The sequence below is a fragment of the Myotis brandtii genome, unplaced genomic scaffold (assembly GCF_000412655.1).
Source record: "Myotis brandtii unplaced genomic scaffold, ASM41265v1 scaffold192, whole genome shotgun sequence".
Lineage (NCBI taxonomy): Eukaryota > Metazoa > Chordata > Mammalia > Chiroptera > Vespertilionidae > Myotis > Myotis brandtii.
In genome coordinates this window covers 2,351,536-2,359,980 of record NW_005357159.1, presented here as the reverse complement: position 1 = coordinate 2,359,980, position 8,445 = coordinate 2,351,536, and the positions used below count along the sequence as shown (strand labels likewise).

Below are 8,445 nucleotides of genomic sequence, written 5' to 3'. Positions count from 1 at the left end.
CCTTGAGTAATAAGCAGTGTCTTCCTTCAGATTCTCACAGTTCTTTGTCTTTCCACACTTTCAACTTCTGCTTTTGGTTATCTCTCATGTCATTTTTGACTACATGAGACGGGGACATTTCTGTTGCTATCAGAAGTAGCTTTGCAAATAGCCAAAAATCAATAAATAGTTTTTAAAGTAATGAATGAAATCATTGGAGATCACCTAGCTGTCATAAGGCTAAGGCTGTAATTTATATCTAGTTGGATGCCAAAACACTGTCTTAGGAATTAAGGAAAAATAACTCCATTTTTTGGAAAAAAAAACAGCTATCTTCTTGTTATTAGTGCAGTGACCTAGTGTTTGGCACATAGTTTGAACTTAATAAATGTTTGCTGAACTGGACCAAGTATTCGATAGCAGGACTGGGGAAATTTTCAATGTTTCTAGAAAGAAACTTCTATAGTATTTCTTTATAAATATACCAAGAAGTCCCAAGTTTAAAAGGGAGAGAGTGAGAGAGTGTTTGGAGAGTGCCTCTTTGTAGGAGAGCCCAGGGCAATTGCTTTTCACTTTTATATTGGATGTGTCATATTTGGATATGTCAGCAAATGTTTGCTTTTTTTCTTTTCTCTTCCAGAAGAATAAATTTCAGTTACACTGAAGCCTTAATAAAACAGACTATAATAAGTTCCCCTCTAAGAGCAAGGGCTTGAGGGTACAGTTCTCATCTTTTTTGTAGCTATTTGGACCAGCCTTAAGTCCGAGGTAGAGTTGCAAATTCGGATGAGGGTCTTTAAGTTCTGGTGATGGGCCCTTCACAGAGTGCTCCTCTTGGCTGCAGCATGGACTTTGATTCTGGGCTAGTGTTTTCAGTCACATCCACAGGGCTTTGAGAAGGAAGAAAGCAGTATTGGTAAGCCCTATTTTTTGAAGAAAAAAAAGTGAACAGGGGTTCTGCTAGCATGACAAAGAATTTCTTATATTCTAGTGCTAATTTATATGGTCAAATATGAGAGAAAGGTCAGGACAGCTGCCCAGTGTTGGAAGAGGTAAGCACCAAATACTTGGGGTTCTCTTAGTTTCTGTTTTTTCTCTAACAGTTGTCCCCCAAACAGGACTGTGCTGTTTTGGAGTAGATGATGCTACTCCATCATCTTGTGATTGTCTAGAACTTAGATATTTAAACAGTTTGAAAATTTGTTGCAGTAGGAATTGTAAAAGTCTTATGACTTCCACTTTTATCGTCTCCATTCTCACCTAAGTTACCAAAGATATGACAAATTTCTATAAATATATGCAATTAAAATATTTTAATTATAGTCCATAAATAGTTTTTCTTGGCAGTAGATTCCTATGGAAATTTTTCTTCATATTTTGTGCAGTTCTCAAGGTTTTGTTTCTCTTTATGTAATAATTTATAAAGTCTTTGCTTTCCTTTGTCTAAATTCATCTGGTTTTATGTCTACTTTTCACACCCGATCTTTGTTTGCTTACTGCTTGCTATGTCCCTAGGCCATAGAAAGAAATACTGACCCTTACCAAGCATTTTTATTCATTCTATACCACTGTGATGGCAATGAGAAAACAGTATTTTCCAACATGATACATTCTTTTAATGTTTTATGAGATAAAAATCAATGCACAGTGAAAATACCCTATTGCTCTAGTACTTTCCACAAAAGGTCAGCCTCCATAATAAAAGATGGAAAAGAGAAGTTTGGTGGTGTTTGTTCTTTCACAAACTCGCATCTGGAGAAAGAACATAACATAGACATGATTTCCTGATAACTGCCGTTGGTGTCCAAAATCTGATATTGTTGCGAGATAACCTGACATTGCTTCCTGTTTCTGAAGAAATGATTGGATGTGAAGCCAAATTGCTTGCTAAACCGGGAACTGCTCTTACGGAAGCACAGGAAGTCCAGCTGTTTGAGCCGTTGTGCTGAGACACAAGACTAACTGTAAACTGCACGGGCTGCATGTCTTCCACTCGCGTGGCTGGTTTTGAAAACTGGCTTCAAATAAGCGAAAGGCCTAGTGTTATTGTCATAGTCGCACTAAAACTTATGAATAAGAATGATAGAGTTGGCTGGATATGAAGGAGACACATGTAACCATTACAGCTGTGCAACAGAGCTCTCTAAAACCTAGGGTGCTCCCTCCCTGACCTGGAAGTGTTCGAGCAGAAACTGGGTGAGTACCCGCTTAGATGGGGCATTGGTTAGGGGCCTGGTGGGAAGCAGGTGGCAACACTCAAGTTGGGTATTTTGAGGAACATTTAGTAAAAAGACTACTTACCAATATATAGAGTCTAGTGAGCATATAGGGGCAAGTAAGAGGGGTGGGCAAGGGCCAGTACCTACAGCTGAAGAGGAGAAAAGAGTTGCCTTTCCCATTTCGTTACCAAATGCCAAGAGAGAGAGGGCTGTGTAGAAATGGCTGCCTTGCAGAAGCTGAGGTCTTCATTCAAGGGGAGTGACCACCTATTGAGAACACATAGGGGTGCAGCCGGGGGATCGGTCACTTGATCCTAGGCTCCTCGCCCTATATTCCCTACAGCCAAACCCAATAAAAAACCAAAGAGTGAGAGTTTGGTGCAGTCCTTAACAGTTCAGCCTCCCCAAGCTCAGAGCGGAATGGAAGTAGGTGGAACGTGGATCTGGAGTGGGTTGTGGAAACTGTCCAGTATGGATGCTGTGAAAGAGATTCCTGTGTTGAATGGGACATCCCTGTCATCCCCATTGCTACTACAGAACTCGTTTCTATGAAGAATCATTGAGTCTCAAAAATACTTGGTTACCTAGTTCATCCAATATCTAATTTAATATTTTTAGTTAAGAAGAACAGTCTTACTTCAAGAAGCAGCTTGTTCTGTTTTGAACAGCTCTAATATTGGGAAGGTTTCTCTTGCATTGATATTGGCCTTCCTCTAACTTGTAGTGGCTACCAGTTCTCTCTTTTGGAGCCATACAAAAAAAGGCTACTCTTTTTCCCTTTAGCTGTTATCTCCGGTATAGCCTTTTTGTTGTTGTTTAATGGTCATGTGTTTATTCAGTATGTATTTACTGAATGTCTGCTATGGAACAGGACTTCTTGGTGCTGGATAGTCAGCTGTGAACAAGGTAAAACTGTTGCATTCATGGAGCTTCCAGTCTAGTGGGGAGAGACAGACGTTGAGCAAACAGATATATAGTGTGATGTCCAGGGGTGATAATTGCTGAGACCAACAGCTTTGACTGTCTTCATAAGAGAAAACAATGGCTTTAGCTTGGTCTAAGTTCATTATGAGTCAACTGTGTAATGCAGTTGCCAAAAGGCCTAATTCCATTTTAGGCTGTTCAAGTAGAATGCCCAACACTAGAGAGGTCATGCTTCTCTGCTTCCTATTGTCCAGCTAGCACTGGAGTATTGCATTTACATTCTAGAGGGACATTGACAGGGGATGTTTCATCGGGGGATGTCCCATTATGGCCTTGTAAATAGTTGAAAAAAGCCATCCCATCCCCCACAGAGTGTTCTGTAGGCCAAACCTTCAACAGTTTCTCTTGTGGAGTGATTTCTATACTCTTAATCGACCTGATCTTTCTGAAATAATTAATTTTCTCTTAAAATGCTGCTCTCAGAACTTAACTCGTTTCTCTAGGTGTGGTTTCAACCTGGGTAATGCCTAGTGGACTGTTTCTTCCCTTGATCTGGTTATTTAATTTTAGTAATGCAGCTGAAGATTGCATTTTTTAACAGCTGTGTTACTTCTCACTCTAGAGTACTGTTAAACCAGGTCTCCAGCATTTCTCTTTGTACAGTTGATGCTTATACTTACATATGGGACTCAAAAATTGATCTATGTCTCTATTAGAATGCCACCTCACTGCTGTCCGTGCAGAATTCTACATTCTACAGTAAGATTCTTTTGAACATTGTCTTTCATCTAACTTTGTGTCATTTACAAAATCAATAAGCATATTCTCAAACTTCATCTATGTGATTATTATAATCATCAACTAAAAAAAAATAACACCAGACCTTTTCTTCAGATTACAGCCACTTACTAATTAATCTTATAGGATGGCCTTTCAAAAAAACTGGGCATACTTAAACTATGTCATCCATCTCACATTTCTTCATTTCATCCAGACAGTGTTGGGATGACGATCTGTTCTATTTATGTCATTTCTCTGATACCAGGCTTATCAAAAAACATGTTAGGGTAATTGACATGAAATTGAAAAATACAATAAGCCATTGCTGCTACCCTCCTTCCCCCAAGCCTTAATAGACCATGGACTTGAAAACTGCAAGGTAGGATTTTGTTTGAATTGATCCTAGCTGACCCGTTTGGTTTACCCTTTTTGTATGTATCCCTTTCTTCTATGGAACCTCCACCTTCATGTGTAGAGAGCGTGCCAGTTATCATCCTCTTGGTTCCTGAGGATGAGATGTGGCTAAAATTTAAAAGTGGCCTTTGTTCCCTCTTTTTAGGATGGGCTACCATTTCCAGTTTTAAATCTCTTTCTTGATCAAATCTAGAACACTGAGCTAAAATAGAAGTTGCACAAACTGGCCTTCTGACTTTTGTGAAAGTTGTGTCATCTTCCTCAGGATTTTCCTCTTGCTTCTCATAAGCTCAAAAGAAAGTGAGAGAATGGCTGTGCTGCCACTGCTGCTGGCTGTACCTGAGGTCTTCCCAGGCCCCTCCAGCCTCCTAACACACATGCAGGCACTGAACTCCTACATCCAGCCTTCGGTAGTTGCCCAAAGCATTAGCACATGATTTTGGTTTGGTTTTTCATCTACGAGCTCCCTGTCTGACTGTAGTGTTTTCTTTAGAGACCTCCATATTTATGAGTTGGAAAAAGGACAGTATTGACTTCATCCTTCCTGGAAATATTTTTGTTTTCAAGAGGTTGGTATCCTGTTTTCTAGGATTCTCTAGATTAAATGTCTAACATCTTGGCTCCGCTCAAATGCCCATGACCCCATACATCTTGCTGATAGTGTAACTTGAAAGGGAAGCGTTACGGAGGCCGTCTCTTGACTGGTACAGACAAGTGTCCATGGACCAGGATGTGGTTAAACATGACAACCCTGTAAAGTCAAATGACTTTTAACTGAGGGTTTGCGTTGACTGCAGGTCCCAGAAATGTGCGTGTGCTGATTGGAGGGTCAGTATCTTAGGAGGGTCAGCATATCAGCTAAACTTAAAGACCAGAAGCTGTTTAACAGTTGTTCTGACTCCCACCTGGTGCCCACTGCTGTGGGAATCTCATACTTGAGATTCATAAACAGAGTATGTTCAGCCTTTTCAGATTTGGCACTTGCTTGGGTGTGTTCCGTGTTGATTTTATACTGAGTATCAAGTTTCTTTCCTTTGGATTATAACAGATTTTTAGTTGACTGAAAAAGTTGAAGTCATATTGATGTTTGGTACCTGCAGCTATTCCCAGGTTCATGTGGGCATCATTGTCCACCTGACTTACTTCAGAAGTGCTGCCAGAGCTGTGATGGCTTTGGTGAGCACTTGTCTTGGTTTGTACTGTTGTCCCGGTATAACTCATTCTTAAAAGTATCTTGGTTCAGAAGAAAAATTGTACGGTTCCCTTGGCTCCATCCCAGAATATCCTAGAAAGCAGGTGGTTCCCACTGTGCAGTCATTGCTCTGCCATCTGGGCCTTCTTTTCTAACCTCTCCCTACAAAAAAGAATCCAGTGACTTGCAGGACCAGAAAACCCAATAATCCTTTGGATACTGTTGTCTTCTTAGAGGGACATCTGATTACATAATACCTTAGAACAGCGGTTCTCAACCTGTGGGTTGCGACCCCTTTGGCGGTCGAACGACCCTTTCACAGGGGTCGCCTAAGACCATCCTGCAGATCAGATATTTACATTACGATTCATAACAGTAGCAACATTACAGTTATGAAGTAGCAACGAAAATAATTTTATGGTTGGGTCACAACATGAACTGTGTTTAAAGGGCCAGAAGGTTGAGAACCACTGCCTTAGAAGGACAGAGATGATATGCATAGCTCAGGAACAATTTCTAGTGGGATTGATCTATGTCAAAACTTGCCAGTGAAGGCTTCTTGGTGATATCTGCCGAATAAATGAGGTTTTGATATCTAATGGGTCTTTTAAAGAACCCGTGGACTTTTTGCAAACTGCATTGCATCTTTCTCTATCCAAGTTCTGATCACTTTGATTTTTCTGTCTCCTTCACTAGATGGTAGCACCTGGAAGGCAGGGACCATGGCTCATTCATCTTGCATTCCACCATTGATCATTCAGCAGTATGGGTAAGAGAAAAAGGGAGATAGTGCAAGAAAGGGAACCATGAATAAGTCCTGTTGCTTTCTGCTTCCCTTTTAGGAACTGAAGTGTTTGAACTGCCTGTCTAGGAAAAGGAAAGGGAGTAAATATTTTAGGAAATGGCCTCCACAGTTTTCTGAATATGACACATGATTTAGTTTCCCAGGTTTGTTACCCTATAGCAGTGGTTGGCAAACTCATTAGTCAACAGAGCCAAATATCAACAGTACAACGATTGAAATTTCTTTTGAGAGCCAAATTTTTTAAACTTAAACTATATAGGTAGGTACATTGTTATTAACTTAATTAGGGTACTCCTAAGGTGGCCTTTGCTAAAAACGTCCTCAATCTGATTGAGGTACGTTCGCTGAGGTCGACCCCTTCTAACTCTCCCACCCACACTCGTCTTGTATACTTGTTTTGTCTATCTCCTTTCCGAAAACCGACTTCTGCGCATGGGCCACGAAGTTTCAATCGCACTGTACATGCGCACCCGCACGTGGTATTTTGTGGAAGAGCCACACTCAAGGGGCCAAAGAGCCGCATGTGGCTCGCGAGCCGCGGTTTGCCGACCACTGCCCTACAGCAGGACTTCGCAACCTCAGCATTATCGGCAGTGCTGGCCAGGATGATCCTTTGTAATGGGGCTGCCTGTGAATTGTAGTATGTTTAGTTAACAGCATCCTCAGTTTCTACCCAGTAGATGCCAGTAGCACAGCTCACCCCCAGCTGTGTTAACCACAAGTGTCTCCAACATTGGCAAATGTCTAGGGGGCAAAATAGCCCGCCTCCTCCTCCTTAAGAACCCTTGCTCTACAGGAGTTCATGTCTGGGATAGAGGCAGACCAGAGAAACCAGCAAATGATAGAATTTGGGGGTTGGAAGGGAAGGTAGAGATCTTGGAGCATGTTGCTTCTTCCTGGTGCTTCTTGCCCACTTCCGCTCCAACACGCACCACCATTTTGTACCTGAAGAAACTATGACCCGGGGGATTGATGAATACAAAAAAGAAAAAGTACAGGTATTTGAGGTAGTGTTGATTTTGGACAGTAGGCTTCTCTATTTTAAGTTTGTTCACAGATTGGGCAAGTAAGTCTACTTGCAAGCAACTCAAAATAAGAAAACATGCTTATGGAAACAGATGAGGGGGGTTGAGAATTATATCACAGAAAAGGTAAAGGCTAGCACCACTAAAAAAAGAATTTAATAAATGTGTTACCTGTTTTTCAGACTTAAAAGATTAGAGCAAACTCACTAGAATATGGCTGGATTTCTGGCCCAGCCCTGCAGAGCTGTAGTGGCCTCACATTAGACTATTTTAAGTGCTTGTGTCTAAAAAAGAAACAGAAAAGAGTATTTAAAGAAAAATAATTTGCCTTTTTTTAAAAAAAAAAATGACTTGCTTTTGATATCTAGATAATCGAGATAATGGCCTACCTGATATTTCTGTAGGTTATGTTTTATAAAGGCATTTTGTATCTTACTGAGAATTCTCACAGAGGTAAGAACACCAAATTAAATATTAGCTGCTTGTGGTTATTTTAAGACTCATCTCAATAACTGAGGGAATTTGGTTCTCACACTTTGTACCTTTTGATTACAAACAGCTTTAAACAGGTTTATGTTGTCCTTCATCAAAAATTATAGAGGATCGGCAGACTGAGACGCTTTGGGATTGAAATGAGGCCATTCAGAGTTCCTCATGCGTGGTGGCTGCCTTTTGTTTTGATCCCTATCATTCTTAGTCTGTCTTTTTCAAGAATATCCTGGAAGGACTGTCCTGAGTGAGGGCACAAGCGAAAATGGCAGGCTACTGAGCCACCGGGTGCACACAATACCTGCTCTTTGAGGTAGGGGGAAACCCAACTGGCAGATTGTTGTCAGGACTATGTTCTGGTCACCAGTGTCCTTTAGTAGCCACAGTGATCACAAATCTTCTCTTATTTATCTCTGTATATATGAGCTGGAATTTTTATCTTCTTAAACCTGGCACCTGAATTCTCAGTGAAACAACTTTCAACCATGTATGTGGATGATTCGTTGAAAATTCATAACTGAAAACACGCCATTCTGCTTTTAGTATTTGAAATCCCTTGGCCGGGAGACATTTTTCTGAAAACAAATCTGGAGGGCCTCAAAAAGTTAATTATTCTGG

General features: G+C 40.8%; 1 long non-coding RNA gene across 2 annotated transcripts; it reads left to right on the top strand.

Moving 5' to 3' along the window:
* Positions 1-4,467: 4,467 nt before the first annotated feature.
* LOC106725855 lies at positions 4,468-8,445 on the top strand. 2 transcript variants are annotated; one of them, XR_001361853.1, is made up of 4 exons: positions 4,468-4,616; positions 6,205-6,277; positions 7,898-8,140; positions 8,371-8,427. It is a non-coding gene; the product is annotated as an uncharacterized LOC106725855 (long non-coding RNA). The 2 variants fall into 2 exon arrangements; XR_001361852.1 differs by lacking the exon at positions 7,898-8,140 and having other exon boundaries at positions 8,371-8,445.